The sequence below is a fragment of the Dendrobates tinctorius genome, unplaced genomic scaffold, assembly GCF_039654945.1.
Source record: "Dendrobates tinctorius isolate UK_male_01 unplaced genomic scaffold, ASM3965494v1 ptg000551l, whole genome shotgun sequence".
Taxonomy (NCBI): Eukaryota; Metazoa; Chordata; class Amphibia; order Anura; family Dendrobatidae; genus Dendrobates; species Dendrobates tinctorius.
The window spans coordinates 225,001-238,837 of NW_027362209.1; the positions used below are offsets into that span (position 1 = coordinate 225,001).

The 13,837-nt window shown below is 46.2% G+C and overlaps 1 pseudogene; it reads left to right on the forward strand.

The window, feature by feature from the left end:
- LOC141078394 (uncharacterized) overlaps positions 1-13,837 on the forward strand; it is a 60,659-nt pseudogene that overhangs the window by 45,404 nt on the left and 1,418 nt on the right.

The following is a 13,837-nucleotide window of genomic DNA, read 5'->3' on the forward strand; positions in this document are numbered from 1 at the left end:
AGCATACACAGAGGGGTCTTTGACTGAAGCTGGGGGAATACAGGTGTATACAGCGTACACAGGGGTCTGCGACCGAACCTGGGGGTATACGGGTGTATACAGCATACACAGGGGTCTGCGACCAAAACTGGGGATATACGGGTGCATCCAGTGAACACAGGGGGCTGTGACTGAATCTGGGGGTATACGGTGTATACAGCGTACACAGAGGGGTCTGCGACCGAAGCTGGGGGTATACGGGTGTGTATGACATACACAGAATGGTCTGCGACCAATGCTGGGGGTATACAGGTGTATACAGCATACACAGATGGGTCTGTGACCGAAGCTAGGGGTATACGGGTGTATACAGCATACACACAGGGTTCTGAGACTGAAGCTGGGCGTATACAGGTGTATACAGTGTGAGAGACGCGGGATCTGTGACTGAAGCTGGGGGTATACAGGTGAATACAGTATACACAAAGGTCTGCGACTGAAGCTGGGGGTATATGGGTGTATACAGTGTACACAAGGGTCTGCTACCAAAACTGGGGATAAACAGGTGTATACAGTGAACACAGAGGTCTGTGACTGAAGCTGGGGGTATACGGGTATATACAGCATACACAGAGGGGTCTGTGACCGAAGCTTGGGGTATACGGGTGTATATGGAGTACACAGAGGGGTCTGCGACTGAAGCTGGGGGTATACGGGTGTATACAGCGTACACAGAGGGGTCTGAGACTGAAGCTGGGGGTATACGGGTGTATACAGCATACACAGAGGGGTCTGTGACGGAAGCTGGGGGAATACAGGTGTATACAGTGTGAGACGCGGGGTCTGTCACTGAAGCTTGGGGTAAACAGGTGTATACAGTATACACAGGGGTCTGCGACTGAAGCTGGGGGTACTTGGGTGTATACAGTATGCACAGGGGTCTGCGACCGAAGCTGGGGGTATATGGGTGTATACAGCGTACAAAGAGGCGTCTGCGACCGAAGCTGGGGGTATATGGGTGTATACAGCATACACAAGGGTTTGTGACCAAAGCTGGGGGTGTACAGAGTACAGAGAGGGGTCTGCGCCCGAAGATGGGGGTATACAGACTACACAGAGGGGTCCACACATACACGGCTTCGCTCCGTACACCTCGTACACACACGGCTCCACTCCGTACACCTCGTACACACACGGCTCCACTCCGTACACCTCGTACACACACGGCTCCGCTCCGTACACCTCGTACACACACAGCTCCGCTCCGTACACCTCGTACACACACGGCTCCGCTCTGTACACCTCGTACACACGCGGCTCCGCTCCTTACACCTCGTACACACGCGGCTCCGTACACCTCGTACACACACTGCTCCGCTCCGTACACCTTGTACACACACAGCTCCGCTCCGTACACCTTGTACACACACGGCTCTGCTCCGTACACCATGTACACACACGGCTCCGCTCCGTACACCTCGTACACACACGGCTCCGCTCCGTACACCTTGTACACACACAGCTCCGCTCCGTACACCTCGTACACACACGGCTCCGCTCCGTACACCTCGTACACACGCGGCTCCGCTCCGTACACCTCGTACACACGCGGCTCCGCTACATCCACCCTGTAAACCCCTCCTGACCCCACACAGAAACTTCCCCTCATCCAGCACCATGACAACCAGCACAGCAGAGTCCTGCACACACTGAGGCCCCTGATCATGTGACCCCTGACTCCTCCCCCCTGTGACCTCATCACAGGTCCTGTGCGCACAGAGCAGCTGTAGAAATCTCCGGCCTCGGGGGTCTCACCAGACTTCGCTCTTTTCTTGCAGGGGCAGCAGTGGATTTCATCCCGGATCCATAGAGCTGAATAGAGGAGCGATGTTCCTTCACTCTGATGGGAATTGATGGTGACGTTTGTCCAACGTCCACGTTACCGAGTAAATCCCCCCAGGACTGCAGCCGGTAAAGAGCCCGATATCCACAGGTGTCCCCTCTAATTGGGGGAAAGGGATAGAAAAGCCTCTTATCCCGAGGGGAAACCCTGTACATGGAGACATCGGCCTCAGATCTCTCCTGTCCTGTTCTTCCAGAAAAGCCTCAAACTTCTGTGTGTGACTCAGAGCTGAGATCTAACGGGAGAGAAGATTCCAGTGCGGGGAAGACGGGAAACCTTCATATAGACGGCCGGTGGGGATGGAGGCAGTGACCGACTCTGGCCACATCTGTCTCTAGAGCCGCAGTAGAAGATGAAGATGTCGTCCTCATCATGAAGTAGTTATTTCTCATGTCGCGTGTAATGAATCTCTCCTGCAGTATTGCTAATGCCGATTCCAGTGTCGGTAATGAGACGAGAATTAGCGTTATGGAAGATGAGTCTATGAGGAACGTGTTCAGCTGCCGACTCCGAGGAGGAAACTGCTTGTTGTCTGTGGCCTAAATATATAGGTTTTATTAGTAGATGTCAGGGGAGAAAACTAAACCCTGTAAGATAATAAATCTCCTCATATGTTTCCCTTATTATATCCAGTAATTGTATTATTACACAGGATTCTTATGATGTTACATCGGATCATCTTCTCATTCAGGTCTCTACAATATCGGATCCTCTCAGTGAAGATCTGCAAAAGAGAATTTTCCTGATTTACCCACCAAGGATGGATATGGACAGAGACAAGATGGCGGAGAGGATGTTACACCTCACCCTAGAGATCCTCTTCCGTCTCACTGGAGAGGTGAGAGATTCTGATGACGTCACATTACATCATTCTTATCTAATAACAGATGGACAGAACTGGAGAGGTGAGGACTCTGGGAATGTCTGTAGTGAGATTTATTAATGTGTCTCTCCATAACCAGGATTACACAGTGGTGAAGAAGACCTCTAGTGATCGCTGTCAGGACCCTGTGTCTGAGGGATGGGGACGACCCCTGAGCCCAATCACGGGGCCTCCACCTCACCCCCTGATCCATGAGGACATCAATGACCAGAAGATCCTAGAACTCACCTACAAGATGATTGAGCTGCTGACTGGAGAGGTGACACTGCTGGGAATGCTGGGACATTATACAGTAACGCTATGAAGGGATCGGGGGATGACGGTATCATTGTATGTGTCAGGTTCCTATAAGGTGTCAGGATGTTGCCGTCTATTTCTCCATGGAGGAGTGGGAGTATTTAGAAGGACACAGAGATCTGTACAAGAACGTCATAATGGAGGTTCCCCAGCCCCTCACATCACCAGGTAATAGACAGGACTAAATACACACGGCCTATAATTATCTGTATGTAGAGAATGAATTCAGTCCCTGTATGTGTTTCCTCCAGATCTATCCAGTAAGAGGACAACGCCAGAGAGATGTCCACGTCCTCTTCTTCCACAGGACTGTAAACAAGAAGATCCCAGTGCTCCTCAGGATCATCAGGTAGATGGAGAGAAGGTGTCAGGAGATCTCCCCTATGATGTGTAGACGGCTGTGAAGGTCTTGTGCTCAGTCTTGTTTTATCCACCAGTATTATACGTTTTATACTTGTGTAATGAGAGCGGTGGAGATGGCAGGATTAGAGCTGATCATAGATGGGACTTCTCCATCTGTCTGTGACTTTTACAATATTTGTTTCAGGGTGAAGATCTCACCTATATTAATACTACAGAGACATATGTGAGGGGTGATGAGTGGTGTAAAGAGGAGATTCCCACATATGACTACCCAGGTGAGTAGTAACCACTGAATGCAGAGAAGTCACAGATTCCTCTTAGTCACCGGCTGTGGCTGCTTTATCGGTGATGTAGTCCGGCCGTATTACCATGACCACCATTTTGCCTCTAGACCATAACATTCTCCTCCACCCAAAACTGTTCAAATTTCTTTGGGCATTGATAGCCCTTTTCTATAGAACTTAGAACCTGGAGGATCCATCCACCTCAAAAAACTGACCGTTACCTGCCCAGATCTGTAACTATAAAGCCAAATGACAGCGTACGTAGAATGTGCTGACAAGATAGAAAATCACTTGAAGAAAAATCTTATGCTGGGCCTGTAAGAGAAAGCGGAGGGTAATGATGCTGTTGGCTTCCTAGATCCCTGAGATCTTATCGGATGAATCTCCCTTCTGTGCTGCTGAATGTCTCATGGTTCCTAGGGATGAGCGAGTATACTCGTTAGGATTTGGTACTCGGCGAGTAATGCGGTACTGAAATCCTGGCGAGTCTTTCACAACTCACCTCTCTAAGCTGTGTGTGGCCGATGGCTGTAATATACATTTATTCCCGCCTGCAGGAGATGTGTTGGCTCCAGCCCTGGTGTCATGGATTCACTCCACGTCATAAATTACATTGTTTTTCATCCTAAGGAATTCAGATTCCTGCACAATCTCTCCTGAAATGGGGAGCAATAATATTTTCTCTAATCTTCTGCTCAGGATTCATAGTAGCTCCAATGGTCCACCATAAATGAGGGCAACTCTGGTTTACTGTTGTGTAATCTGTATTTGTAGTTTTCAGTTAATGAGATTCTCGTGCTCTGGGGCGGGGCTGTGGGCGGGGCTGTGGGTGGGGCTTTATGTGGTGCTCTGATTACATATTCATCTGTATTGGCTTATGACAGGTCGCTGATCCCTCACTGACCTGCCCCCATTATTACATAATGCATATAATAGCTTTGATGTTATTGCTGATAATGCCTATAATATTGGGGCTATTGTGAGGCTTAGAAAAAAAATTACATCCAGCAAAATGACACCAGCGGCTCCTGTCCAGTAACCTCTATCTCTTACTTATAGATGCTACTGCGCAGGCGCCGCCATCGCCGGTGACATTTTGCTGGTTGGCCCTATCTTCTCTGCTTTCCATATCCCAAGGATTGCCTTGCTCATCGCTCTATAACACCCTTACATGGAATCTGGACTTACACTGGGACCCCTAGGCTTGGACCATGGTGTTACCTGCTATTCTGTGGAGTTAGATGGCAAGAAGAATAGTCAGGTAGCTGGGTCAGAACCAGAAGGACAGAATCAGAAGACACAAGAGTAGTCAGTAAACGGGCCACAGTCACAACAGGAAACAAATACTCAAGCCAGGAGCTGAGCACAGAGGACTGAACCAGAGGAGAACAGCGCTGTATCTGGCAGATTCCGGCCATGTGCTTTGCGCTTTAGTAGGGTGCGGTACTTTCCAATTGGCTGAAGTAGGGAGCAGATTACTCCAGCTGGACAGTAGGAACAGATCCCAGATGAGATTGGACACACCATATGCAGAAGCCCTAATATAACTAAATGACAGAAAACCAGAATAATCGAAATCCCCATAAAGTGATTCCATTTTATAAATTCACTGAGAGTTATAATCTATACACACAGGGTCAATGTTGTTGTTACCCCTCGTTTAATGACAGAAAAACCCACAATGGTGACAGAAATAACTTGAATCTGACAAAAGTAATAATAAATAAAGCATTTCTGAAAATGAACAAATGAAAGTCAGACATTGCTTTTCAGCCATGCTTCCAGAGAATTTAAAAAAAAATGAAACTCGCGAAATAGGCCTGGGTAGAAATGATGGTACCCCTGAAAATAATGTGACAAAAGGGACATGATAAATCGCGGTGTGTCCACTAATTATCATCACAGGTGTCTACAATCCTGGAATCAGTGAGTGGCCTGTATAGAGGCTACAGATACTCACTGTGCTGTGTGGTGACATGGTGTGTATCACACTCAACATGGACCAGAGGAAGCGAAGGAAAGAGTTGTCTCAGGAGATTAGAAAGAAAATTATAGACAAACATGTTACAGGTAAAAGTTATAAGACCATCTCCAAGCAGCTCGATGTTCTTGTGACTACAGCTGCACATAATATTCAGAAATGTAAGCTCCATGGGACTGTAGCCGACCTCCCTGGACGTGGCCGCAGGAGGAAAATTCATGGCAAATCAAAGAGATGGATAATACGAATGGTAACAAAAGAGCCCAGAAAAACTTCTAAACAAAAGGTGAACTTCAAGCTCAAGGAACATCAGTGTCAGATCCCACCATCACAAAAATTTTCCTTTAGACCTAATTTTTTTTTACTTTCGTAAGGGTAATAGAAGAAAATGGACTATACATTTTGTTTTGCAATTTCTCCTGAGCATGCCGAAACCCCATATGTGGGGGAAATCTACTGTTTGGGCGCACGGCAGGGCTCGGAAGGGAAGGCGCGCCATTTGACTTTTTGAATGTAAAATATGCTGTAATAATTAGCGGTTGCCATGTCGCGTTTGGAGAGCCCCTGATCTGCCTAAACAGTGGAAACCCCCAATAAGTGACACCATTTTGGAGACTAGACCCCTTTAGGGAACTTATCCAGATGTGTGTTGAGCACCTTGAATCCACAGGTGCTTCATAGAAGTTTATAACTTAGAGTCGTCGAAATAAAAAAAACATTTTTCACAAATAATTCATTTTTTGCCCCATATTTTGCATTTTCATAAGGGTAAGAGGAGAAATTGCTCCATACAATTTGTTGTGCAATTTCTCCTGAGCTCGCCGATACCCCACATGTGGGAGAATACTACTGTTTGGGCGCATGGCAATGCTTGGAAGGGAAGAAGCGCCATATTGGAGAGCAGATTTTGCTGGAATTGTTTGTAGGTGACATGTCAAATTGTCAGAGCCTCTGACGTGTCTAAACAGTGAAAACCCCCAACACGTGACCCCATTTTTTGGCTAGACCCCCAAGGAGCTTATCTAGATGTGTGGTGGGCTCTTTGAACCCCCAAGTGCATCACAGAAGTTAATTACGTAGAAACGTGAAAATAAAAAATATTTAAAAAAAAAAAAAAAGATCTTTTCGCCCTCCATTTTTTATCCAAAGGGTAACAGGAGAAATTGGACCGCAAAAGTTGTTCAATTTGTCCTGAGTATTCTGACACCCCATATGTGGGGGTAAACCACTGTTTGGGCGCATGGCAGAGCTCGGAAGGGAAGGAGCGTCATACTGGAGAGCAGATTTTGCTGGAATTGTTTATGGGTGACATGTCACATTGTCAGAGCCCCTGAGGTGCCGGATAAGCATAAGCCCCAAAAGTGACTGCATTTTACCAAATACTTCCCTGAATGAATTATTCTAGTGGCGCAGTGAGCATACTGACACCACAGCTGTTCCATAGAAAATTATACCATTGGCCAGTGAAGAAAAAATAATTATATTTTTACCACTAAAATGTTGTTCTAACCACAGATTTTACATTGGAAAATAGGTAGATGGTCATCATAGGTAAATCTATGGGTGTACATAGATGAATTTGCAAGAGGTGACATTTCCTATTCCCAGAGGGGTGTCATTTCCAAAATGGGGTCACTTCATGGAGGATTCCATTGGGCAGTGAAGAAAAATAATTACATTTTTACCACTAAAATGTTGTTTTAACCCCAGATTTTACATTGGAAAATATATAGATAGGTAAATGGTCACTACACCCATAGATGAATTCGCAGAGGGGGGTCATTTTCTATTCCCAGAGGGGTGTCATTTCCAAAATGGGGTCACTTCAGGGGGATTCTGCTGTTATGACACTTTGGAGAGCCGCTAAGTGCCAGAACAACAGAATCCCCCTGAAGTGACCCCATGTTGGAAATGACATCCCTCTGGGAATTCATCTAGGGATATAGTGACCATTTTCACTACATGGATGATTTCCAGAAACTCGTAGAAGTTTTAGAGCAAAAATTGCAAAAATGTCATTGTAGTGCCCAATATATTGAGCCCAGCTTGTGTCTCTGGAGACCTCCCCCCACCTACCCCGGGAAATTGTTAAGGCTACTTTCACACATCAGGTTTTCGGCGTCAGGCGCGATCCGGCGTCGTGCCGGAATGCCGGATCCAGCAAATGTTTTGTAAAACCTGATGTGCCGGATCCGGTTTTCTGCCGGATCCGTCTTGTTCTTGACAGACAAAACCGGATCCGTCTCATCCGGTTCATCCGTTTTTCTATCCGTTTTTCGACGGATTACGCCGGATCCGGTTTTTAAAATTGACCCTTGTGGCCTTCCGAACGGGATTGGCTACTGGAAAACTATATATAGCATGTTCCTACAGCCCTTCTTTGACAGGTTGTAGAGGAGAAAGTGCAGGTTGGAGAGAAGAGCAAGTTACTGGCGAAGATGGATGTTGTCATTGGAAATATTACCACTAGAAGTTCTGTGACGGTTTCAGTAATGAGGGACAATTTTGCCCTATACTTTATGTCACCTCAAGGCAGAGTACACTGGCAGGATGACAGAGTGTGAAAGATTTGTGCCCTAACCAAACTTGTGTACCTTCTGGACCAACAGTATATACCTTTGCCAACCAAAGTTGGCTATCTTGTCATGGTCTCTATTTTTAGCTTTAGGCCACAGGTGTGTACCTGGTTGTGTTTTATGCAAAGTATTTCACCTTTTAACAAAAGTTGTGTACATTGTTAGGAAATCACCAACAATAAACACAACTTTTTAGGTGAAATACTTTGCTTCAAACACAACCAGGAACACAACTGTGGCAAAAAGCTAAAATTTACCCACAGTTATATACCTGGTTTTGAATACCTTTTTACCTTTGAAATACCCTGTATTTAACCTTTTTTTTAAACATAGTTCGCCGCAGAAAGAAATGACAGACAACCATTGTGAAACGATAATTTAACTTTTATTTAAATTTTTTTTTTTTTGTAAAATGTTTTTAAAGTGCAAAAAACTTTTTTAATACAGGTTTTAAACCCAATGGGCATTTTTATTAAAAAACACACATTACAAATCTGTGTAGTGTGGGGTGGAAATACTGCTGGAGGGGCTGCGGGACACTTCGACACTGGGTGTGTGGAGAGAGGACTGGGATCGTGGTGGGGAAGGAACAGTTAGAGGTGAAGGTGTGGAAAAAGCTACAGAATGGGTGGACATGTGGGAGGCAGAAGAGGTGGTGGGCGGTGGAGTGGAGGGTTGGGCAGGGACTGTAGGAGCAGATGATGTTGATGGAAAGCTGTATGGGGAAGGAGTTTGGTACGGGGAAGGAGTTTGGTACGGGGAAGGAGTTTGGTACGGGGCAGGTTGCTGGAAGTGGGGAGATGTCTGGTACTGGGGAGGTTGCTGGTACTGGTGAGGTTGCTGGTATGTAATAGGAGGGGGAGGATGGAAAGTGGCTGGAGGGGGTGCAGATGTAATAGGAGGGGGAGGATGGAAAGTGGCTGGAGGGGGTGCAGATGTAATAGGAGGGGGAGGATGGAAAGTGGCTGGAGGGGGTGCAGGTGGAGGAACTACAGTGGTGGGAGGTGGAGGTTGGGAGGTAACCTGCTGTAGAGCACCGTGGCACGAATGCATTACATGCATCTGCTGGGTAGGAGATAGTGTTGCCATGCGCTCCACAACAGACCTGAAAAAGGTGTGGTTTGGCGAAGATCTTGCTTCTGAATGCATGGTTTGCAGAAGTGTCTTCACCTCCAGAATGCTGGAGTTGATCTGCTGAAAGCCTGCGGAGATTTGCTCTGACAAGACTTTTAGACAGTTCTGGAAAGATGCATTCAGATGCAAGAACTCTTGCGCATAACTCTTTTCCTGACCCCTCTGCCGCTGCCGCCCAGTACCCGCAGGTGTACTAGAGGTGGCAGGGGCAGAAGGGTGGGGTAAAGGGAAAGCGATCTCCTCACCAGCAGCTTCATGTAATGTAGGCGGCCACGATGCTCCTGTGCTGGTGGATGGGACAGATGGGTCGAATGTGTGGGAAGGCTGGGAAGGTGCAGATGTACCGGGGCGGTCGAAGTGTCCCTCGGTGCCGGTCTCCTCAGGGATCGCCTCAGAAGGGTCCAATCGTGCAGGCTCCCGAGTGTTGCTCACCGTGCTGTGGAATAAAGAGAAAAAAAAACAATTAAAATACTGACATGGTATGGCCCTGGCTGAAAAAAAAAAGTTACATCTAACATTTTTTTGTCACATGTGGTGTGTAATATTTACCTTCTGGTGAGCATTGTCTCCCGGAGGAACGAAAGGGCTCGTGCGTACTTGTACTTGCTCCTGCGTCCTCCAGATCCACTCGGGGCCCGCATCTCTTTATTGAACTCCTTCTTGAAACGATGCCTCACAGACCGCCACCGATTCACAATTCTGTTCCCTGAAACGAGAAAGGAGTGGTTAGTATACAACATCAGTGTTTCCCAAACTACAGTCCTCATGGTCCCCAGGGGTCATGTTTTCAGGATTTCCATAGTAAATAGAAATCCTGAACACATGATCCGTGGGGACCACGAGGACTGGAGTTCGGGAAACACTGGTTTACATCAAGCAACCGGTACTGTATATACTTACGCTCTTTAATCTGGGCCCGAACATCGAGGTCCTCCCAGCGGCCCACAAGGAGCGAACAGATTTCCTCCCAGAGTCGTCGGGTAACGATAAGGTCAGCGTGGCGGCAGTCAGCCATATTCCAGAGCGGCTCCCTTTCTCTGACGAGATCGATGAGGTGGTCCACATCGAGTCCTCCATCCTCACCGTCAGAGTCGGGAGCACGCTGTGAAGGCTGTTAAAGAAAAAGACAAAAATAACATAATTAGCCTCCACAAAAGAAATGAAATAAAAAGTGCAAAAAAACAAAGCAAAAATATTTATACTTACACGCTGGTGACCGCCGCGTTGCTGTCGCCGACGACCCTGGGAGGCACTGCGAGGACCTCTTGGCCGAGCACCAGATTGGGAAGACTAGAGAAGAAAACAAAAAATGTTATGTCTTTGGATGTAGGCATTTGTTTGCTGTGTGTGGTCTGCAGAACATTGTTTTCTATGTGTTGTGTGTAGTGTGATGTTGTGTTTCTGCGTTTGATGCAAAAAACTTACCAATTGTGAGCCCACTCCAGGTGTCTGTCCACCCCTTCCTTCTTCTTCTGGGAGCTCCTCTTCATCTTGTGATTCCTGTTTTGAAATAAAAGGCAATGAATAGACATATATTACAGAGATGATGGATTTTGGAAATAAAAACTTACCGTCAAACGCTGACGATGCGAGGGAGGGCTCCCAGAAGAAGATGTGCTGTCCTGTTGATGGCCAGACTCCATGGCTGTGGGTATTGCTGCTGCTGTTGCTGCTGCCAGTGATGCCATTTCTGCTGCTGCTGCTGCTGCATCTCTTGGGCGGCTGTTGAATAAAGAGAAACAAAGGGCCAATGAATATCTTGATATTCCATGGCCCTAGTTTGGAGGAATGGGGGATTTGATAATTACCGTCTCTCATCTGCTGCTGGCCTCCCCTCCTCAGCATGTTCCATTTGCTGCTCCATTTGGGGTGGTGGTGGTGCTGATGGTGCTGCAGTGGTCTCCTGCCTTCTCCTGCTGCGCTTGGTTGCTTTCTTGGGTGGCATGTTGGGTGTGGCTGTGGGTCCCACTGTCTTGCTTTTATATATGTCTTGTGGGCAGAGCTACTGAGCATGCTCAGACCAAAAAAAACGGATCCGGCCACCGGATCCGGCTTTCGCCGGATCAGGCGCATTGCGGCGCTCATAGGCTTTCATTGTGTGAAAAAGCCGGACGCGCCGGATCCGGTGGGTCCGGCTTTTTCGCCGGAGACAAAAAACGTTACAGTAGCCGTTTTTTCCAGACGATCCGGCGCAAATGCAAGTCAATGGGGGGGAAACCGGATCCGGCATTGCATTTCGCCGGATCCGGTTTCTGTCAAAAGCGCCGGATCACGCCTGACGGCGAAAACCTGATGTGTGAAAGAGGCCTAAGTCAGCTCTACTCAAATGTGTCTGTCACTAAAGAAACCAAATGCTTGAATGTCAAAACAGTTCAAAAACGTGGTTCTGTGTGGAAGATTGTAAAGCCGTCATGGAGGCATAAGGCGCAGTGATGGGCATTGTGGGTAATAATAGCGGGGATCATGCCTCATTCCTCTCTAGGAACATACACGACATCTTCTCTGGGGGTTCTTTCTTGTTTCAGTTACTGGGATGAGTGCAATAAAATGTCGCTCAGTGAGTCTTCTGACATCTTCACATTCTAAAGGATTGGCGGGGACAAAATTTTCAAAAACAAGATTTTCAGTGACCTTTTCCTGATGATCAAGGAAAGTATCTGCATTTCCGGCTTTTTTGTATAATACAAAAGAATTCTATGTGGCCACCTGAAACAAATACATGACTAACTTTTTATACCAGATATATGATTTTCTTGATACCTGGTATGGCTGTAGAACCTGATCTGCAAGGTCCACACCCCCATAGATTTGTTGTAGTCCATGACAGACACAGGTTTTGGAGTAGTGGATCCCTGTTGGTCTGCAGTGGCCCTTGTGGCATCTGTGTGGATCGAGCTCAGGATATATCTTTTTTATCCTTAAACTTGAGGACAAGCAGCTTTCCATTGCGTAAAGCCCCTGACTGCCCCTTTCGGAACTATTTGCTGACCAATGATTGTGGAGACCCCTGATGGTTTTTGCGAATGCTCTCACAAGCCCCTATGTTATGTTCAAACAGACTTTTAAATAGAGGTATGCTGGTGTAGTAGTTGTCAACATACAGATTGTAGCCTTTTTGTAAAAATGGAGTTATCAGCTCCCAAACGATTTTTCCAGATGTCCCCAGATAAGTAGGGCCTCCTGGTGGGTTTAGTTGGCTATCTTTCCTCTCATATATGTAAAAGCTTTCATAACGGGTCCTAGGAAGAAAGGCAGAAAGCATAAGGGTGGCTTGAACAGGGCGGTTGGACTAATAAGACTGAATGCTCGTTTTTTAACAAGCCCCATAGCGAATGTAAGTCCTGAAAATGTTTTCGTTTCTAGGACATTAGTTGGTTCCATAAATTTGACCTAGCATAATAGGATCATGGATTCTGGCTGATGAATTAGGACGCATATAAATTTGTAGGACAATATGCTCTAGCAAGCTATCTGTCAGAAACAAATTAAAAAAAATAATTGGTCCAAAATTTTCCACCTCCACATTTATACCAGGAATGGCATTAAAATTAGGGATGAATGGAGTAGCCGAAGCCTCCCATCTGGGAAATGCTACATGAAGAGGCAAAGCCCCTTGGACATTGGTGTGCGCCAATTCTCGAGCACTAGGGACAGCGCTAGTACTGGGCATTGTTCCCTGAGCTGGAGACATTTCTCCAGAAGCGCTATTTGTCCTTCTTGTTGTACTGGTCCTTGTGTGTGAGGATGGACCAGAATCACTGCTCATTTCTGAGCTATCACTGTCGCTGCTACTAAAGCCCTCGAAATCCACATCACCATCTGACACTGCACTTGCTTCACTGTCAGAACAGGAAAGTGCATAAGCCTCCTCTGTACTATAATACTGATGGGCCATTTTATTTTTTTAAATTTTTTTTCTGGAAATAGAAAACTCTGACGTGACCAAATTATTTGGGAGACAATTGAGAAAAGCCTAATTCTTTAGCCTAACCCTAACTTTAGCCTAACAGTAACCCTAACCTGCCTTACCTGTTTTTCCATTGACAAATGATGGACCTGAGTGGGGACTTGTTTTTTGTGAGATGAGAATTGGTATTATTTTCGCCTACATAACATTGATTGGTTTCTTTTTATTTGATATTTGGGAGGCAGAATGAACAAACAGTTGAACACCACACACTACTGGCTCATCCAACAAGGTTTTCTATTAGACTGTGAACTGTCATTGTCTTGGTAAATAATTAAAGTTTTTTACATAGCTTGCCATTTTTATGGACAGTTTAAGTAGAAATGTTCAAAAATATAAAACTAAAGGATATTTTATTAAAAAAAATTGTTTTTTTTTAATCTTAGCAGATAACTGTACCAGGAGATCAGAAGGACAGCTGAACTCTTCAATTTTTAAATCTGATAATCTTGAGATCCTACAAGATACAA